This window comes from Arachis ipaensis, chromosome B1, assembly GCF_059453495.1.
Source record: "Arachis ipaensis isolate K30076 ecotype BB chromosome B1, ASM5945349v1, whole genome shotgun sequence".
Classification (NCBI taxonomy): domain Eukaryota; kingdom Viridiplantae; phylum Streptophyta; class Magnoliopsida; order Fabales; family Fabaceae; genus Arachis; species Arachis ipaensis.
Genome location: NC_142436.1, coordinates 137537202 through 137556389, shown reverse-complemented (window position 1 = coordinate 137556389; position 19188 = coordinate 137537202). Strand labels below are relative to the sequence as shown.

Below are 19188 nucleotides of genomic sequence, written 5' to 3'. Positions count from 1 at the left end.
TACATACATTGGCTAGAGAGAGCCTCACTTGTAAGACCGAGGTTGCTTACAGAGATTATGTTTGCATACATCGGCTCAAGAGAGTCGCACATGTAAGACAGAGGTTGATTACAGAGGTTATGGCACTGAAAACTAAACTCAGACAAAGGTTGCTGAGTTACATTGGGAGCGGGTCGAAACCGACAGATAAGCTCATTACCTGCACTAGGGATAGACATGCATCATACTTGTTTACGCATATTTGTTTGTGAGTGTGTTTCTTGTGATTGTGGGTATGCTATATGATTGCCTGATTTCTGTGTCCTTCATTTGTTAAGTCTAAATGTATTATATTGCATGTTGCTGTTGGCTATGGTATTAAAATGCGTATAACTATACACCTCGACCCTACTAATAACTCCCTAGTTCTCACCCCTATTTCCACCCCCTTTCAGCTACAGGTGCGAAGGTTTAGTGCGGAGCTACAGGAGCATAGAAGATTATATTCACGAGTTGAGTTGTTAAAATTTATTTTCCCCTCGTCGTTTATTATTTTGGTTTTTTTAGAGGGGGTAGGACTTGTGATTGAGGTTCTTTGAATAAGTCTATGTATAAGAAAATAAAGTCTATAAAGTCTCATCTTTTTTTCTAAATTAAAGTTTCGGTTCGTATTCGCGAAGGCTCAATACTAAATAAAGATAGTATATAATAAAAAAGTTTAGAGGTAAGTAACGCCTGAACTCTTGGTACGATCATGAGGTGCTAATAATTTGGGTGTTACACTTCCACCTGTTCTTGCATGGGGCCTGCACATTACCGTTATTGCTGAGCCAATTGTTGTTGGGTTGATTCTGTACGTCCTCTATAGCGAGAACCTCGTACCTTGATTTCATTCCACTACCTCCTTCTGTCCTTTCTGACCTCCCTAGTGAGCACCTCCAGCTACGTTCCCTCCCTCACCATTAGCTTGTCTCCTTGTCATTTTCTACTTTTTAACCATCATCCAGGGCCCAAATATTGGAGTCCCTTGAATTACTATTTTACTCTTATCGTTTGGCCTCCCTATCCTCCTGTCTCTGGTGCCATTTTGGCTCTCCCCCTACGGGTTTGCCTGATTTCCCATATCTTGGTCTCTACTTGTACCTCCGACTGTTGCACTTTGTGCCTTCTCTACACATCTTTCAGTATGACCAAACTTTCTACATGTGAAGTAGATCATATACAGCCCTTCATATTCTATGTGATAGTTTTTCCATCCACTAGGTATTTGGAATGCAAAGTCTTATCCAGGTCCAGATCCACGTAGAGACGGGTGATTGGTGCGGTATTTATAACCCACAAACTAACCGGCAAGTGCACCGGGTCGTACCAAGTAATACCTCAGGTGAGTGACGGTCGATCCCACGAGGATTGAAGGATTAAGCAACAATAGTTAATTGATTTACTTAGTTAGGCAAACAGAAAATAGTGGTTGAGAATTCAAAGACATTAAACAATAGCAAGAATATTAAAGAAAGGCAAGTAAATAAGTTGGAAATAAAATATGAAGAGACAGTTAAGGCTTAAGAGTTATCTATTTTTCGGATTGACTTTTCTTATTAAATTATTTTAATCATGTAAGATTTAATTCATGGCAAACTATATGTGACTAGACCCTAATTCCTTAGACCTTCCTAGTCTCCTCTAAAATTCATCAACAGCCAATTCCTTGGTCAATTAATTCCAATTAGGGGGTGAAGTTCAATCCTAGTTATATGCCACAGAAATCCTAATTACCCAAATATAAAAGGATTATATGTCACGTATCCCGTTAAATTCAGATAAACTAGAAATTTAGGAGAACTTGTTTTCAAGCTGTTGTTCAAGTAAAGAGCTTTTCCAAGTTATACAAGAACTCAATTAGAAAGAGGGTCATACTTCCGTTCCACCCAAATTCATAAAATAAAGAACGAAAACAATTCTAGAAATATAAATCAAAACATGAATTAAAACAGAAAAATAATAAAATCAATCCATACAATAGACAGAGCTCCTAACCTTAACAGTGGATGTTTAGTTGCTCAGGGTAAAGGGAAAATAAGGATTCTGAAAAATGTAAATTGGAATGGAATGGAATAATGTTGGGATGGAATCCCCCTGTTGGAATCCCCTTTTATATCTAATCCTAATTAATTTAAAAATCTATCTTCTAAAACTAAAATAATATCTTTTCCTATTTTATAATAAAATTAAAGTTTAAATCAGAATTAATTAAAGCAATCAGCATGTCTTCAATTGATGGATGGGGACCACTTGCTTTGTAGGGTCCACGCGTAGCTTGGAGTAGGCATAACCATTCTTGTGTGAATCTCTCTTGAGTCTCTGCTATCCCCTGGCTCTAGTCTGTGTTTCTGGGCCGAAAATTGGGTCGAAACTCGGCCTGAAATCGCCCTCGGCGTTTTCTGCGAATTCTGCATGTTGCGCATGTCACGCGTACGCGTCAGTCATGCGTACACGTCGATGGTCTTTTTCGCGTGTCACGCGTATGCATTAGGTACGCGCACGCATCGCTGAGCAACTTCATTTTTCACGCGCACGCATCGCTCCTCGCTGGTCAGCTCCTTGGTTTCTTCTCTTTCTCTGCAGAAACTCCATCAAATCCATCTGAATGCTACCTAAAATAAATAAAATTGCACAAGACTCAAAGTAGCATCCGTAGTGGCTAAAAGATAATTAATTCTTGATTAAACTTAACAATTTAGATGCAAATTCACTAGGAAAAGATAGGAAAGATGCTCACGCATCACAACACCAAACTTGAATTGTTGCTTGTCCTCAAGCAACCAAACTAATATACGCTTAGAATGTGAATTTGCATGAGAATGAGAGTTTGATTAAGCTCATGTCTCTTCTTATAGTGGGGTTTACAACTGTAATCCTGAATAGTTTTGGCATCTCACTCTCCTTTGAATCAGAAGAATGTTACTGTTTTTCGGAATTAGAATCCGGATAATATTATGAATGCTCTGATCTTTTGTAACTTAATTTAACCCTTGCACACAGCAATTTTTCTTTTCTTTGGTGCTTTGCACCTTGAGCCTAGCCGTGACTTTAAATGTTTTGTCTCAAGTTTTACTTGACACAGAAACACTACAAGCACTTAACTGGGGAACTCTTTTGAAATTCTGATTTTTCTTTTAGTTCTTCCCAGACAGTGGTGCTCAAAGCCTTTGGCATACTCTGCTAATTACAATTGATCTCGACTCCAAATGTTTTGTCTCAATGATCACTTGACACAAGAACACCACAAGCATGTGACTAGGGAAACAACTCTTTGAGCTTTTAATCATGTCTGACCTCCCTAGTCATTGATGCTCAGAGCCTTGGACCTTGCTTTTATATCTCTTTTCTTTTTTTCTTTTTTTTTTCTTTTTTTGCTGTCTCTTTTGCTTCAAAGATTAAATTTTTGTTTATTTCAGAGAAGTCATAATAATTCTCTAAATTCCTGTTCTTTGTACATCAACATTCTTTGATTCAAATTTAAATATGCCCTGTTCATGTCATGCATTCAGAATCACAGAAAATACCACCACATTTAAGTGAATAAGACTACTCTTCAATATAAACTCAATTTCTCATGCAATACATTACTTCTTTTTCTTTTTCTTTTTAGATTCAAGTTCAGTGAGCGGTACATGAGACAAATAATAGAATGAAACTAATTCTAAGAACTGAAAGTACTAATGATCATGCAGGCAATCAAAGCAACAGAAAACAGAAAACAACAACATAAGAACGGAAGAGAAATAGAATGAAAGGAGCTCAACCACCTCAGTTATGCTAGTGGCCATCTAATTCCTCCATGAAGAACATTCATCTTCCTTTGGTGCTATTAAAATAAGCAGAAAAGCCATAAGCGAAGCGACACAACACCAAACTTAAAGGTTTACTTGTCCTCAAGCAAAGAAGAACTGAAAACAAAAATAATTAGTAAGATGAAAGACGAATAAAAGGAAAAAAAAAAGAACAGGCGAGAATTAGGATTGGGGGGTGGATGATTTGAAATCAGGCGCTGAGGGGTTTAATTTGGGCATCACAGGCGACGCGTACGCATAAGGCATGCGTACGCGTGGATCGCGAGAATTTCATATGATGCGTACGCGTCAAACACGCGTACGCGTGGATTTGGTTTGTGCGAATCGTGTAAAGGCGGCCGCGCGCACGCACAACTCTCTGCTCGTGTGGCCTGGAAATCAAAATTTTCAGATGACGCGTGCGCGTCATGCACGCGCACGCGTGGAAGGTCATTTGGGGAAAGGACGCGCACGCGTCAGGGACGCGTACGCGTGATCAACTTTGTGCCTCTAGCACACTTCCTGTCCCAATCCATTACAACTCTCTGCCCAAACACTTTTTACGCCGATTTTAATTATCCACGCGTGCGCGTGCTTGACGTGTCCGCGTGGAGTGCCAAAATCGCAAATGACGCGCACGCGTGACCATGTTTGGGCGCAAGGCACACTTCCTGCGCCACTCTCGTGCAACTCTCTGTAACTTTTATTATTTTTTCTCGCACCCACATATGATGCATACACGTCAGCGACGCTTGCGTGTCGTGTGCTCTTTTTTTTTGTCGCCTGAAGTGTTCGGTTCCTGTTATAAAATAGCTGCATGATCAGAAAAATAGTAAAAACTTAATAAAAATCAAATAAGTAATAAAACTACTACTACGAAAAATAACTAAGGATACGAAATTATCGGGTTGCCTCCCTACAAGCGCTTATTTACCGTCACTAGCTTGACGGTCAGCTCCTCTAAGGAGGAGGATCATAGGGGCTTAGCTCTTCACCCCTTACTTTGAACTTCTTTCCTGTGTCTCCATAAATTAGCTCAATATGGTCCAGAGAGAGGATTCTGTTTACTGTATAAATCCAAACTGGATTCCTAGTCAACACCACCTTCATTCCTGGGGAGAAACCTTCGGTGGAGATCTTTTTGTTTCTCCATCCCCTGGGTACTTTCTTCTTTTTGGGGACCTCCTCCTTGGTGGATGATGCATTCCCAACACCAAACTTAGGTTTGTTGTCGGAGGGATTTTATTAGTTGTCACTAAAGGAGGTTTGAGCTGCAATTTCTACTGTGCATCATCAGGGGGTTCTTGAAGGTTTGGATCAATAAGCTCAGTCTGCATGCACTTCTCTTCTTTACCTGCTGAATGTATATCTTTGAAGACATGAAAGACCAGCTGCTCATTATGCACTCTGAGCACTAATTCACCCACTTCTACATCAATTAGAGCTCTTCCAGTAGCTAGAAAAGGTCTTCTTAGGATTATAGAGGCATTCTCATCCTCCCATGTGTCAAAAATCACAAAATTGGCTGGGAGGAAGAACTTACCCACTTTGACTAAGATATTCTCCACTAATCCGTATGCAGGCTTCATAGATTTGTCTGCCATCTGTAATGCTATCCGTGTGGGTTGTGCCTCCTGGATTTGCAACTTCTTCATCACAGACAAGGGCATTAAATTGATGCTTGCCCCCAGGTCATATAATGCTTTCTCAAAGGTTGTGCTCCCAATGGTGCATGGAACTTGAAAGCTCCCTGGATCTGGCATCTTCTTTGGTAAGTTATTCTGAATGATGGCACTGCATTCTTTAGTCAGGACCACTGTCTCATCTCCCCTTAAAGGCTTCTTCTTTGACAACAGCTCCTTCATGAACTTGACATAGATAGGTGGTGCACGAAATTGCGATCATCAGCAATGGCGCCAAAGACTTGGTGCTCTCAAACGTGAATCACACTTTGTCACAACTTCGCACAACTAACCAGCAAGTGTACTGGGTCGTCCAAGTAATAAACCTTACATGAGTAAGGGTCGATCCCACGGAGATTGTCGGCTTGAAGCAAGCTATGGTCACGTTGTAAATCTCAGTCAGGCGGATTCAAATGGTTATGGTGAATTGATAATAAAAACATAATTAAGATATAAACTAGGATAGAGATACTTATGTAATTCATTAGTGAGAATTTCAGATAAGCATATAGAGATGCTTTCGTTCCTCCTGAACCTCTGCTTTCCTGCTGTCTTCATCCAATCATTCCTACTCCTTTCCATGGCAAGCTGTATGTTGGGCATCACCGTTGTCAATGGCTACATCCCGTCCTCTCTGTGAAAATGGTCCAATGCGCTGTCACTGCATGGCTAATCATCTGTCGGTTCTCGATCATACTGGAATAGGATTTACTATCCTTTTGCGTCTGTCACTACGCCCAGCACTCCTGAGTTTGAAGCTCGTCACAGCCATCCCTTCCCAGATCCTACTCGGAATATCACAGACAAGGTTTAGACTTTTTGGATCTCAGGAATGGCCATCCATGGGTTCTAACTTATACCACAAAGACTCTAATATCTCGGACTCGGTCCCCTGTATTAGATATCTAAGAGATACTCATTCTGTCTCGTCTTCATGTAGAACGGAAGTGGTTGTTAGGCACGCGTTCATAGGTGAGAATGGTGATGAGCGTCACATAATCATCACATTCATCATGTTCTTGGGTGCGAATGAATATCTTAGAATAGGAATAAGCTTGAATTGAATAGAAAAACAATAGTACTTTGCATTAATACTCAAGGAACAGTAGAGCTCCACACCTTAATCTATGGTGTGTAGAAACTCTACCGTTGAGAATACATAAGTGATAATGGAGTTCATTGGTCTCGGCCCCAGAGGGGGAACCGGAGTAACCAAGACTTCGAATACAATAATAAAAAGTCTTATTTATACTAAACTAGTTACTAGGGTTTACAGAAATAAGTAATTGATGCAGAAATCTACTTTCGGGCCCACTTGGTGTGTGTTTGGGCTGATCATTGAGCTTTACATGTATAGAGACTTCTCTTGGAGTTGAATGCCAGTTTGTAACCTATTTCTGGCGTTTAACTCCACTTTGCAACCTGTTTCTGGCGTTTAACTCCAGAATAGGGCAGGATGCTGGCGTTGAACGCCAGTTTGCGTCATCTAAACTCGGGCAAAGTATGGACTATTATATATTTATGGAAAGCCCTGGATGTCTACTTTCCAACGCAATTGATAGCGCACCATTTTGAGTTCTGAAGCTCCAGAAAATCTACTTTGAGTGCAGAGAGGTCAGAATCCAACAGCATCTGCAGTCCTTCTTCAGCTTCTGAATCTGATTTTTGCTCAAGTCCCTCAATTTCAGCCAGAAAATACCTAAAATCATAGAAAAACACACAAACTCATACTAAAGTCCAGAAATGTGATTTTTATTTAAAAACTAATAAAAATATATTAAAAACTAACTAAATCATACTAAAAACTATGTAAAAACAATGCCAAAAAGCGTATAAATTATCCGTTCATCACAACACCAAACTTAAATTGTTGCTTGTCCCCAAGAAACTGAAAATCAAGTAGGATAAAAAGAAGAGAATATACTATAAATTCCAAAATATCAATGAAACTTAGCTCCAATCAGATGAGCGGGACTAGTAGCTTTTTGCCTCTTGAATAGTTTTGGCATCTCACTTTATCCATTGAAGTTCAGAATGATTGGCATCTATAGGAACTTAGAATTCAGATAGTGTTATTGATTCTCCTAGTTCAGTATATTGATTCTTGAACACAGCTACTTTATGAGTCTTGGCCGCCCTAAGCACCTTGTTTTCCAGTATTACCACCGGATACATAAATGCCACAGACACATAACTGGGTGAACCTTTTCAGATTGTGACTCAGCTTTGCTAAAGTCCCCAGTTAGAGGTGTCCAGGGTTCTTAAGCACACTCTTTTTTTTGCTTTGGACCTTGACTTTAACCGCTCAGTCTCAAGTTTTCACTTGACACCTTCACGCCACAAGCACATGGTTAGGGACAGCTTGGTTTAGCCGCTTAGGCCAGGATTGTATTCCCTTAGGCCCTCCTATCCACTGATGCTCAAAGCCTTGGATCCTTTTTATTACCCTTGCCTTTTGGTTTTAAGGGCCATTGGCTTTTTGCTCTTGCCTTTTGGTTTAAAGAGCTTTTGGCTTTTTCTGCTTGCTTTTTCTTTCTCTTTCTCTTTTTTTTTTCGCCTTTTTTTTTTCTTTTTTTTTTCGCAAGCTTTTGTATTCACTGCTTTTTCTTGCTTCAAGAATCATTTTTATGATTTTTCATATCATCAAATAACATTTCTCCTTTTTTCTTATTCTTCAAGAGCCAACATATTTAACATTCATAAACCACTATATCAAAAGACATATGCACTGTTCAAGCATTCATTCAGAAAACAAAAAGTATTGTCACCACATCAAAATAATTAAACTAGTTTCAAGGATGAATTTGAAATCATGTACTTCTTGTTCTTTTGTAATTAAAACATTTTTCATTTAAGAGAGGTGATGGATTCATAGGACATTCATAGCTTCAAGACATAGACACTTAGACACTAGTGATCATGTAATAAGACACAAACATAAATAAACATAAAGCATAGTAAACGAAAAATAGAGAAATAAGAACAAGGAGATTAAGGAACGGGTCCACCTTAGTGAGGGTGGCATCTTCCTCTTCTTGAAGAACCAATGGTGCTCTTGAGCTCCTCTATGTCTCTTCCTTGTCTTTGTTGCTCCTCCCTCATAGCTCTTTGATCTTCTCTAATCTCATGGAGGATGATGGAGTGCTCTTGGTGCTCCATCCTTAGTTGTCCCATATTGGAACTTAATTCTCTTAGGGAAGTGTTGATTTGCTCCCAATAGTTCTGTGGAGGAAAGTGCATCCCTTGAGCCATTAGTGGTTATGGAAAAACAAAAAAGCAATGCTTTTTCCACACCAAACTTAAAAGATTTGCTCGTCCTCGAGCAAAAGAAGAAAGAAAGTAGTAGAAGAAGAAGAAAATGGAGGAGATGGAGGGAGATATGGGAATTCGGCTAAGGGGGTGTGATGTGTGAAAAGGAAGGAGTGATGGTTTGAATTTGAGTGGGTGGGTATAGGTGAATTGTATGATGGTTTTGGAAGAGGTATGGAGGTGATTGGTGAAGGGTATTTGGGGAAGAGAGTTATGAAAAGGTGTGAAGAGGAGAGAAGAAGTGGTGGGGATCCTGTGGGGTCCACAGATCCTGTGGGGATCCTGTGGGGTCCACATCCGAGGGGAAAAAGTATCAGGCTTAGAGGTATGGATGGTCCCCACTAAGGCTTGCCTACTGCTTTGTTACCAGAACCAAGATCGATTGAATCTTTTACCAGTGCCCATGCTCCTACTCCTTTGGCTGGCACTTAACATCCCTGCTCCAATTAGGCGTGTAAAATGCCCTTGCTGTGCAATCCTAGCGTTTAACGCCAGACTGCTACTTGTTTCTGGCGTTAAACGCCCAAATGTAGCCTGTTTCTGGCATTTAACGCCAGGTAGATGCTTATTTCTGGCGTTAAACGCCAGCTTGGTGCTTGTTTCTGGCGTTAAACGCCAGACAGATGCTTGTTTCTGGCGTTTAAACGCCAGAATGCTCCTCCTCCAGGGTGTGCTATTTTTAATGCTATTTTTTATTTTGTTTTTGATTTTTCAGTAGTTTTTGTGACTCTACATGATCATCAACCTAATAAAACATGAAATAAAAATAAAAATAAAATTAAATATAATTAAATAACATTGGGTTGCCTCCCAACAAGCGCTTCTTTAATGTCAATAGCTTGACAGTGAGCTCTCATGGAGCCTCACAGGTAATCAGAGCAAGGTTGGAACCTCCCAACACCAAACTTAGAGTTTGACTGTGGGGGCTTTGGTTGACTCTGTAGTGAGAGAAGCTTTTCATGCTTCCTCTCCATGGTTACAGAAGGAGATCCTTGAATCTTAAACACAAGGTTGTCCTCATTCAGTTGAAGGACCAACTCTCCTCTGTCCACATCAATCACAGCTCTTGCTGTGGCTAGGAAGGGTCTTCCAAGGATGATGGAATCATCCTCATCCTTCCCAGTGTCTAGGATTATGAAATCAGCAGGGATGTAAAGGCCTTCAACCTTTACTAACACGTCCTCTACTTGTCCATAAGCCTGTTTTCTTGAGTTGTCTGCCATCTCTAATGAGATTCTGGCAGCTTGCACCTCAAAGATCCCAAGTTTCTCCATTACAGAGAGAGGCATTAAGTTTATGCCTGACCCCAGGTCACACAGAGCCTTCTCAAAGGTCATGGTGCCTATGGTACAGGGTATTAAGAATTTACCAGGATCCTGTTTCTTTTGAGGTAGAGTTTGCTGATCCAAGGCATTTAGTTCCTTGATGAGCAATGGAGTTCATCCTCCCAAGTCTCATTGCCAAATAATTTGGCATTCAGCTTCATGATTGCTCCTAAATATTGAGCAACTTGCTCTTCAGCAATGTCTTCATCTTCTTCAGAAGATGAATAGTCATCAAAGCTCATGAATGGTAAAAGGAGGTTCAATGGAATCTCTATGGTCTCTAGATGAGCCTCAGATTCCTTTGGTTCCTCAAAGAAAAACTCCTTATAGGTCAATGGACGTCCCAGGAGGTCTTCCTCACTAGGATTCACGTCCTTCTCTTCCTCTCTAGGTTTGGCCACACCAAGTAAGGTTATGGCCTTGCACTCTCTTTTTGAATTCTCTTCTGTATTGCTTGGGAGAGTACTAGGAGGAGTTTCAGTGACTCTTTTACTTAGCTGGCCCACTTGTGCCTCCAAATTTCTAACGGAGGACCTTGTTTTATTCATGAAACTCAGAGTGGCCTTAGATAGATCAGAGACTATATTTGCTAAGCTAGATAGATTCTGCTCAGAATTTTCTGTCTGTTGCTGAGTGGATGATGGAAAAGGCTTGCTATTGCTAAACCTGTTTCTTCCACCATTATTAAAGCCTTGTTGAGGCTTTTGTTGATCCTTCCATGAGAAATTTGGATGATTTCTCCATGAGGGATTATAGGTGTTTCCATAGGGTTCACCCATGTAATTTACCTCTGCTATTGCAGGGTTCTCAGGATCATAAGCTTCTTCTTCAGAAGAGGCCTCTTTAGTACTGTTGGATGATTCCTTCAATCCATTCAGACTCTGAGAGATCATATTGACTTGCTGAGTCAATATTTTATTCTGAGCCAATATGGCATTCAGAGTATCAACTTCAAGAACTCCCTTCCTTTGAGGCGTCCCATTATTCATAGGATTCCTTTCAGAAGTGTACATGAACTGGTTATTTGCAGCCATGTCAATGAGTTCTTGAGCTTCTGCAGGCGTTTTCTTTAGGTGAATAGATCTACCTACAGAATGGTCCAATGACATCTTAGATAATTCAGACAAACCATCATAGAATATATCCAGAATGGTCTATTCTGAAAGCATGTCAGAAGGACACTTTTTGGTCAGTTCCTTGTATCTCTCCCAAGCTTCATAGAGGGATTCACCTTCCTTCTGTTTGAAGGTTTGAACATCCACTCTAAGCTTGCTAAGCTTTTGAGGAGGAAAGAACTTGGCTAAGAAAGCCGTGACCAGCTTATCCCAAGAGTTCAGGCTATCCTTAGGTTGAGAGTCCAACCATATTCTAGCTCTATCTCTTACAGCAAACGGGAAAAGCATAAGCCTGTAGACCTCGGGATCAACCCCATTGGTCTTAACAGTATCACAGATATGCAAGAATTCAGTTAAGAACTGAAAATGATCTTCTTATGGAAGTCCATGAAACTTGCAGTTCTGTTGCATCAGAGAAACTAATTGAGGCTTTAGCTCAAAATTGTTTACTCCAATGGCAGGGATTGAGATGCTTCTTCCATGTAAATTGGAATTTGGTGCAGTAAAGTCACCAAGCATCTTCCTTGCATTGTTATTATTTTCGGCCATGTCTCCTTCTTTTTCGAAAATTTCTGTCAGATTTTCTCCAGAGAGTTGTGCTTTAGCTTCCTCTTCAGAGTCCTTTCAAGTTCAGGATCAGCCTCAACAAGAATGTTCTTATCCTTGTTCCTGCTCATATGAAAAAGAAGAAAACAGAAAAGAAAATATGAAATCCTCTATGTCACAGTATAGAGATTCCTTTATGTGAGTAGAAGAAGAAAAGAATAGAAGAAGAAAAATTCGAACACAGAGAAGAAGAGTGGGTTCGAATTTTTTTGAGTAGAAGAGAAGTGTTAGTAGATAAATAAATAATTAGAAGGAGATGAGAGAGGGAAGAATTCGAAAATTAATTAAAATAAAATAAAAATATTTTTATTTTTAATTTAAAATTAAAGTTAGAATTCGAAAATTTTAAAAAAAAAGAAAAATTAAATTAAATTAAAATTTAAAACAATTAGTTAATTAAAAAGAAATTTTGAAAAAGAGGAAGGTGATTTTCGAAAATTAGAGAGAGAGTTAGTTAGGTAGTTTTGAAAAAGATATGATTGAAACAAAAAGATAGGATTAATTGGAAAGGAATTGAAATTTAATTTTGAAAAGATAAGAAGTTAGAAAAGATTTTGAAATTGATTTTAAAAAAGATGTGATTGAAACTTAATTTGAAAAAGATTTGAAAAAGAAATTTAAAAAGATTTGATTTTTGAAATCAAAGTTGATTACTTGACTAACAAGAAACAAAAAGATATGATTTAGAAATTTAAAGATTGAACCTTTCTTACTAGGCAAGTAACAAACTAAAAAAATTTTTTTGAATCAATCACATTGATTGTTAGCATTAATTTTGAAAATATGAAATAGAAATAAGAAAAAGATTTTTGAAAATCAATTTGAAATTTACGAAAATTATGAAAGAAAAATGAAAAAGATTTGATTTTTGAAAAAGATTTGGAAAAGATAAGGTTTTTAAATTGAAAATTTGACTTGACTCATAAGAAATAACTAAATTTTTAAAACTTTTGACTAATCAAATCAAATTTTCGAAAATTATGAGTGAAATAAGGAAAATATATTTTTTTTATTTTTTAAATTTTTAATGAAGAAAGAGAAAAACATAAAAAAGACTCAAGACAAAAAAAATTTTGGATCAAAACAAAGGAAACATGCAAGAACACTTTGAATGCAAAGATGAACACCAAGAACACTTTGAAGATCATGATGAACATCAAGTATGTATTTTTGAAAAATTTTCAATAAAAGAAAACATGCAAGACACCAAACTTAGAAGTTTTTAATATTTAGACACTAAGAAATTAAAAGTGCATATGAAAAACAAGAAAAGATACAAAACAAGAAAATATGAAGATCAAACAAGAAGACTTGTCAAGAACAACTTGAAGATCATGAAGAACACATGCATGAGTTTTCGAAAAATACACAAATTTTAAAAACATGCAATTGACACCAAACTTAAAATTTGACATAAGACTCAAACAAGAAACATAAAATATTTTTTGGTTTTATGATTTTATTAAATTTTTTTTTTTGGATTTTCGAAAATTTATTTTTAGAAAAACGAAAACAAAGAAAAAATTTTTGAAAAATTTTTGAAAACTTTTTGAAAACAAAATAAAAGTTGAAACAAGAAGAAAATTACCTAATCTGAGCAACAAGATGAACCGTCAGTTGTCCAAACTCGAACAATCCCCGGCAACGGCGCCAAAAACTTGGTGCACGAAATTGCGATCATCAACAATGGCGCCAAAGACTTGGTGCTCTCAAACGTGAATCACACTTTGTCACAACTTCGCACAATTAACCAGCAAGTGCACTTGGTCGTCCAAGTAATAAACCTTACGTGAGTAAGGGTCGATCCCACGGAGATTGTCGGTTTGAAGCAAGCTATGGTCACCTTGTAAATCTCAGTCAGGCGGATTCAAATGGTTATGGTGAATTGATAATAAAAACATAATTAAGATATAAACTAGGATAGAGATACTTATGTAATTCATTGGTGAGAATTTCAGATAAGCGTATAGAGATGCTTTCGTTCCTCCTGAACCTCTGCTTTCCTGCTGTCTTCATCCAATCATTCCTACTCCTTTCCATGGCAAGCTGTATGTTGGGCATCACCGTTGTCAATGGCTACATCCCGTCCTCTCTGTGAAAATGGTCCAATGCGCTGTCACTGCATGGCTAATCATCTGTCGGTTCTCGATCATACTGGAATAGGATTTACTATCCTTTTGCGTCTGTCACTACGCCCAGCACTCGTGAGTTTGAAGCTCGTCACAGCCATCCCTTCCCAGATCCTACTCAGAATACCACAGACAAGGTTTATACTTTTTGGATCTCAGGAATGGCCATCCATGGGTTCTAACTTATACCACGAAGACTCTAATATCTCGGACTCGGTCCCCTGTATTAGATATCTAAGAGATACTCATTCTGTCTTGTCTTCATGTAGAATGGAAGTGGTTGTCAGGCACGCGTTCATAGGTGAGAATGGTGATGAGCGTCACATAATCATCACATTCATCATGTTCTTGGGTGCGAATGAATATCTTAGAATAGGAATAAGCTTGAATTGAATAGAAAAACAATAGTACTTTGCATTAATACTCAAGGAACAGCAGAGCTCCACACCTTAATCTATGGTGTGTAGAAACTCTACCGTTGAGAATACATAAGTGATAATGGAGTTCATTGGTTTCGGCCCCAGAGGGGGAACCGGAGTAACCAAGACTTCGAATACAATAATAAAAAGTCTTATTTATACTAAACTAGTTACTAGGGTTTACAGAAATAAGTAATTGATGCAGAAATCTACTTCTGGGCCCACTTGGTGTGTGTTTGGGCTGATCATTGAACTTTACACGTATAGAGACTTCTCTTGGAGTTGAACGCCAGTTTGTAACCTATTTCTGGCGTTTAACTCCACTTTGCAACCTGTTTTTGGCGTTTAACTCCAGAATAGGGCAGGAAGCTGGCGTTGAACGCCAGTTTACATCGTCTAAACTCGGGCAAAGTATGGACTATTATATATTTATGGAAAGCCCTGGATGTCTAATTTCCAACTCAATTGAGAGCGCGCCATTTAGAGTTCTGTAGCTCCAGAAAATCCACTTTGAGTGCAGGGAGGTCAGAATCCAACAGCATCTGCAGTCCTTCTTCAGCTTCTGAATCTGATTTTTGCTCAACTCCCTCAATTTCAGCCAGAAAATACCTGAAATCACAGAAAAACACACAAACTCATAGTAAAGTTCAGAAATGTGATTTTTATTTAAAAACTAATAAAAATATATTAAAAACTAACTAAATCATACTGAAAACTATGTAAAAACAATGCCAAAAAGTGTATAAAATATCCGCTCATCAATAGGTATTTGTTCCAAAACCTCAGCAAAAGGAACATTGATTTGCAACTTTGTGAAGACTTTCAAGAACTTTGAAAACTTCTTGTCCTTGGTCTCCTTTTGAAGTCTCTGAGGATATGGCATTTTAGGCTTGTACTCAAGAGCCTTTGGCAATGTAGGATAAGTGTCAAGAGAGTCTGGGAATGGGTTGTTTGCACGCTTTGGAGGGACGTGCTCTATTTCTTCCTTCTTCTCATCTGAAGCTTCTTTTTCAACTAACTCTCCATTGACCTTGGTCTCAGAGCCAGCTACTTTACCACTTCTCAATTGAATAACCTTGCAATCTTCTTTTTCAACTGGCTCCTCATTAAATTGTGCTTCTGTACTTGCCACTTGTCCACTTATCAAGGTGATAGCCTTGCATTCCTCTCTTGGATTTGGAATCGTATTACTAGGAAGGCTATTAGTGGTCCTCTGATCAATTTCATTAACTTTTGTGGCTAGTTGACCCATCTGAATCTCCAAGTTCTTGATTGATGCTCTGGTTTCCTGTCTAAAACTTATCAATGTTGCTTCCAAATCATTGTTCTACTGGGGCTGAGAAGTTGCTTGCTGAGATTACTGAAAATGGTGGTTATTAAAATTTTTCTGTTGAAAACCACCTTAAGAATTACTATTAAAATTCTGTGGCCTCTGAGGTTGCTCTTTCCACCCAAATTTTGGGTGATTTCTCCACCCCTGATTGTAGGTCAGAGAATAGGGATCATTGTTGGGATTTCTAGGAGCACTCCCCATGTAATTGACCTGTTCAGAAGAAGATTGAGCATAACCATAATTATCATTTTGCACAAAATTACCTGTCATGTCATAGGAGGCCTCTTGAGGTGGATTTTGGGTGTTGATAGCTGAGACTTGCATGCCACCCATCTGTTGAGTAAGTAGACTTATTTGCTAAGACATAAGCTTATTCTGAGCAAGAAGAGCATTAAGAGCTTCTACTTTCATAACACCCTTATAAATATTGGTTACTAGCAACCAATTCAATCAGCTCAATAGTCTCCTCCGATGTCTTCTTCTTGTGCAATGAACCACCTGCAGAATTATCTAAGCACATCTTGGACATTTCACCCAAGCCTTCATAAAAGATATCTAGTTGGGTCCATTTGGAGAACATGTCTAGAGGGCATTGCCTAGTCAGTAGCTTGTACCTCTCCCAAGCTTCATAAAGAGTTTCACCATCCTTCTGCCTGAAGGTCTGAACCTCCACCCTAAGCTTAGTCAGCTTCTTTGGTGGGAAAAATTTTAGTAAAAAACTCAGTAACAACCTTGTCCCAAGTATCCAAACTCTCTTTGGGTCAGGAATCTAGCCATAGATTTGCTCCATCCCTCAGAGCAAACGGGAAGAGCATGAGTTTGTACACCTCTAGGTTCACTCCATTTGTCTTCACAGTATCACAAATCTGTAAAAAATTAGAAATAAATTGATTTGGGTCTTCGTGAGGAAGACCATTATACTAGCAGTTTTGTTGCACAAGGGTGACCAATTGTGGCTTCAGCTCAAAGTTGTTCGTAGCTATAGGAGGTACCACAATGCTTTTTCCATAAATATCTGCAGTAGGAGCAGAGTAAGAGTCAAGCACTCTCCTTTGTTCTTCATTCCCATTCGGATTTGCCATATTGGCATTAACATCATTATTGTGATCCATAGTGGATTCTGCAGGTTTGCAAAGTCTTGCTTGTTGCAAACGCCGCCTGAAAGTCTTTTTAGGTTCAGGATCAAAGTCTAAAAGAGGTTCCTTGTCTCTGTTCTTGTGCATAAACAAACAGAAAACAAAAAAAGATGGGAATCTCTACGTCAGAGTGTAGAAAATTCCCAGTGAGGTATCCTGTGTAAAAAAAATAAAATAAAAATACTAAATAAAATAAATAAATTAATTTCGAAATTGTTAAATGAAATTAGACAGAAAATTCAAAAATTAACAGGGAAAATAAACAAGCAAATTAAAATAAATAAAATTAACTAGGTGATACCAAACTTAATTTCAGAATTTAAGGAAAAATATTAGTGCTATTTATTTCTAAAAAAAAAATTTTCGAAAATAATAAGCAAAATTTAAACAAAATTAAAACTAAAACGCCTAATCTAAGCAATCAAACAACTGATAGTTGTTAATCACTATCAATCCCCGGCAACGGCGCCAAAACTTGATGCGGTATTTATAACCCACAAACTAACCGGCAAGTGCATTGGGTCGTACCAAGTAATACCTCAGGTGAGTGAGGGTCAATCCCACGAAGATTGAAGGACTAAGCAACAATGGTTAATTGATTTACTTAGTTAGGCAAACAGAAAATAGTGGTTGAGAATTCAAAGACATTAAACAATAGCAAGAATATTAAAGAAAGGCAAGTAAATAAGTTGGAAATAAAATATGGAGAGACAGTTAAGGCTTCAGAGTTATTTATTTTTCGGATTGACTTTTCTTATTAAATTATTTTAATCATGTAAGATTTAATTCATGGAAAACTATATGTGACTAGACCCTAATTCCTTAGACCTTCCTAGTCTCCTCTAAAATTCATCAACAGCCAATTCCTTGGTCAATTAATTCCAATTATGGGGTGAAGTTCAATCCTAGTTATATGCCACAGAAATCCTAATTACCCAAATATAAAAGGATTATATGTCACGTATCTCGTTAAATTCAGATAAACTAGAAATTTAGGAGAACTTGTTTTCAAGCTGTTGTTCAAGTAAAGAGCTTTTCCAAGTTATACAAGAACTCAATTAGAAAGAGGGTCATACTTCCGTTCCACCCAAATTCATAAAATAAAGAACGAAAACAATTCTTGAAATATAAATCAAAACATGAATTAAAATAGAAAAATAATAAAATCAATCCATACAATAGACAGAGCTCCTAACCTTAACAGTGGAGGTTTAGTTGCTCATGGTAAAGGGAAAATAAGGATTCTAAAAAAATATAAATTGGAATGGAATGGAATAATGTTGGGCTAGAATCCCCTTGTTGGAATCACCTTTTATATCTAATCCTAATTAATTTAAAAATCTATCTTCTAAAACTAAAATAATATTTTTTTCTATTTTATAATAAAAATTAAAGTTTAAATCAGAATTAATTAAAGCAATCAGCATGTCTTCAATTGATGGATGGGGACCACTTGCTTCGTAGGGTCCACGCCTAACTTGGAGTGGGCATAACCATTCTTGTGTGAATCTCCCTTGAGTCTCTGCTATCCCCTGGCTCTAGTCTGTATTTCTGGGCCGAAAACTGGGTTGAAACTCGGCCTAAAATCGCCCCCAGCATTTTCTGTGAATTCTACATGTCGCGCATGTCACGCGTACGCGTCAGTCATGCGTACGCGTCGATGGTCTTTTTCGCGTGTTACAGGTACACGTCAGGTACGCGCATGCGTCGCTGAGCAACTTCGTTTTTCACGCGTACGCGTCAGGTACGCGCACGCGTCGCCATAGACAGCTCCAAATCACGCGCACGCATCAGGCACGCGCACGCGTCGCTCCTCGCTGGTCAGCTCCTTGGTTTCTTCTCTTTCTCTGCAGAAACTCCATCAAATCCATCTGAATGCTACCTAAAATAAATAAAATTACACAAGACTCAAAGTAGCATCCATAGTGGCTAAAAGATAATTAATTATTGATTAAACTTAACAATTTAGATGCAAATTCACTAAGAAAAGATAGAAAAGATGCTCACGCATCAGTGATCTTGCCTTTGGTCTGACTAATAGTGTTCATGTCAACTTTTAATGTTTTCCTAATTTGATCCCAAACCATATCCAAAAATCGCTTATCATAGTATTCAATAGAGATATCTGGAAAGCGTACCTATGCTGCAATTTTATTGAGGGCCGCTCCAAAGGGATGGAAATCTGGTGTCCAGGCCGGATAGTGAGGTAGTGGTCGAAAAAGAGCCACGACCCTCCCTCCATGACATGCCAATAGTCATCTTCATAGTATAACCTGAAAACAAAGTATTCAACTATTCATTTCCAAAGTCTATTAAGTTCAT

General features: G+C 38.3%; 2 non-coding genes across 2 annotated transcripts; both read left to right on the top strand.

The window, feature by feature from the left end:
• Positions 1-11291: 11291 nt before the first annotated feature.
• LOC148578544 (small nucleolar RNA R71) lies at positions 11292-11399 on the top strand. The gene has a single exon (XR_015903465.1). It is a non-coding gene; the product is annotated as a small nucleolar RNA R71 (small nucleolar RNA).
• Positions 11400-16305: 4906 nt separating this feature from the next.
• On the top strand, positions 16306-16412 carry LOC148578543 (small nucleolar RNA R71). Its single transcript, XR_015904215.1, has one exon. It is a non-coding gene; the product is annotated as a small nucleolar RNA R71 (small nucleolar RNA).
• Positions 16413-19188: the final 2776 nt, after the last annotated feature.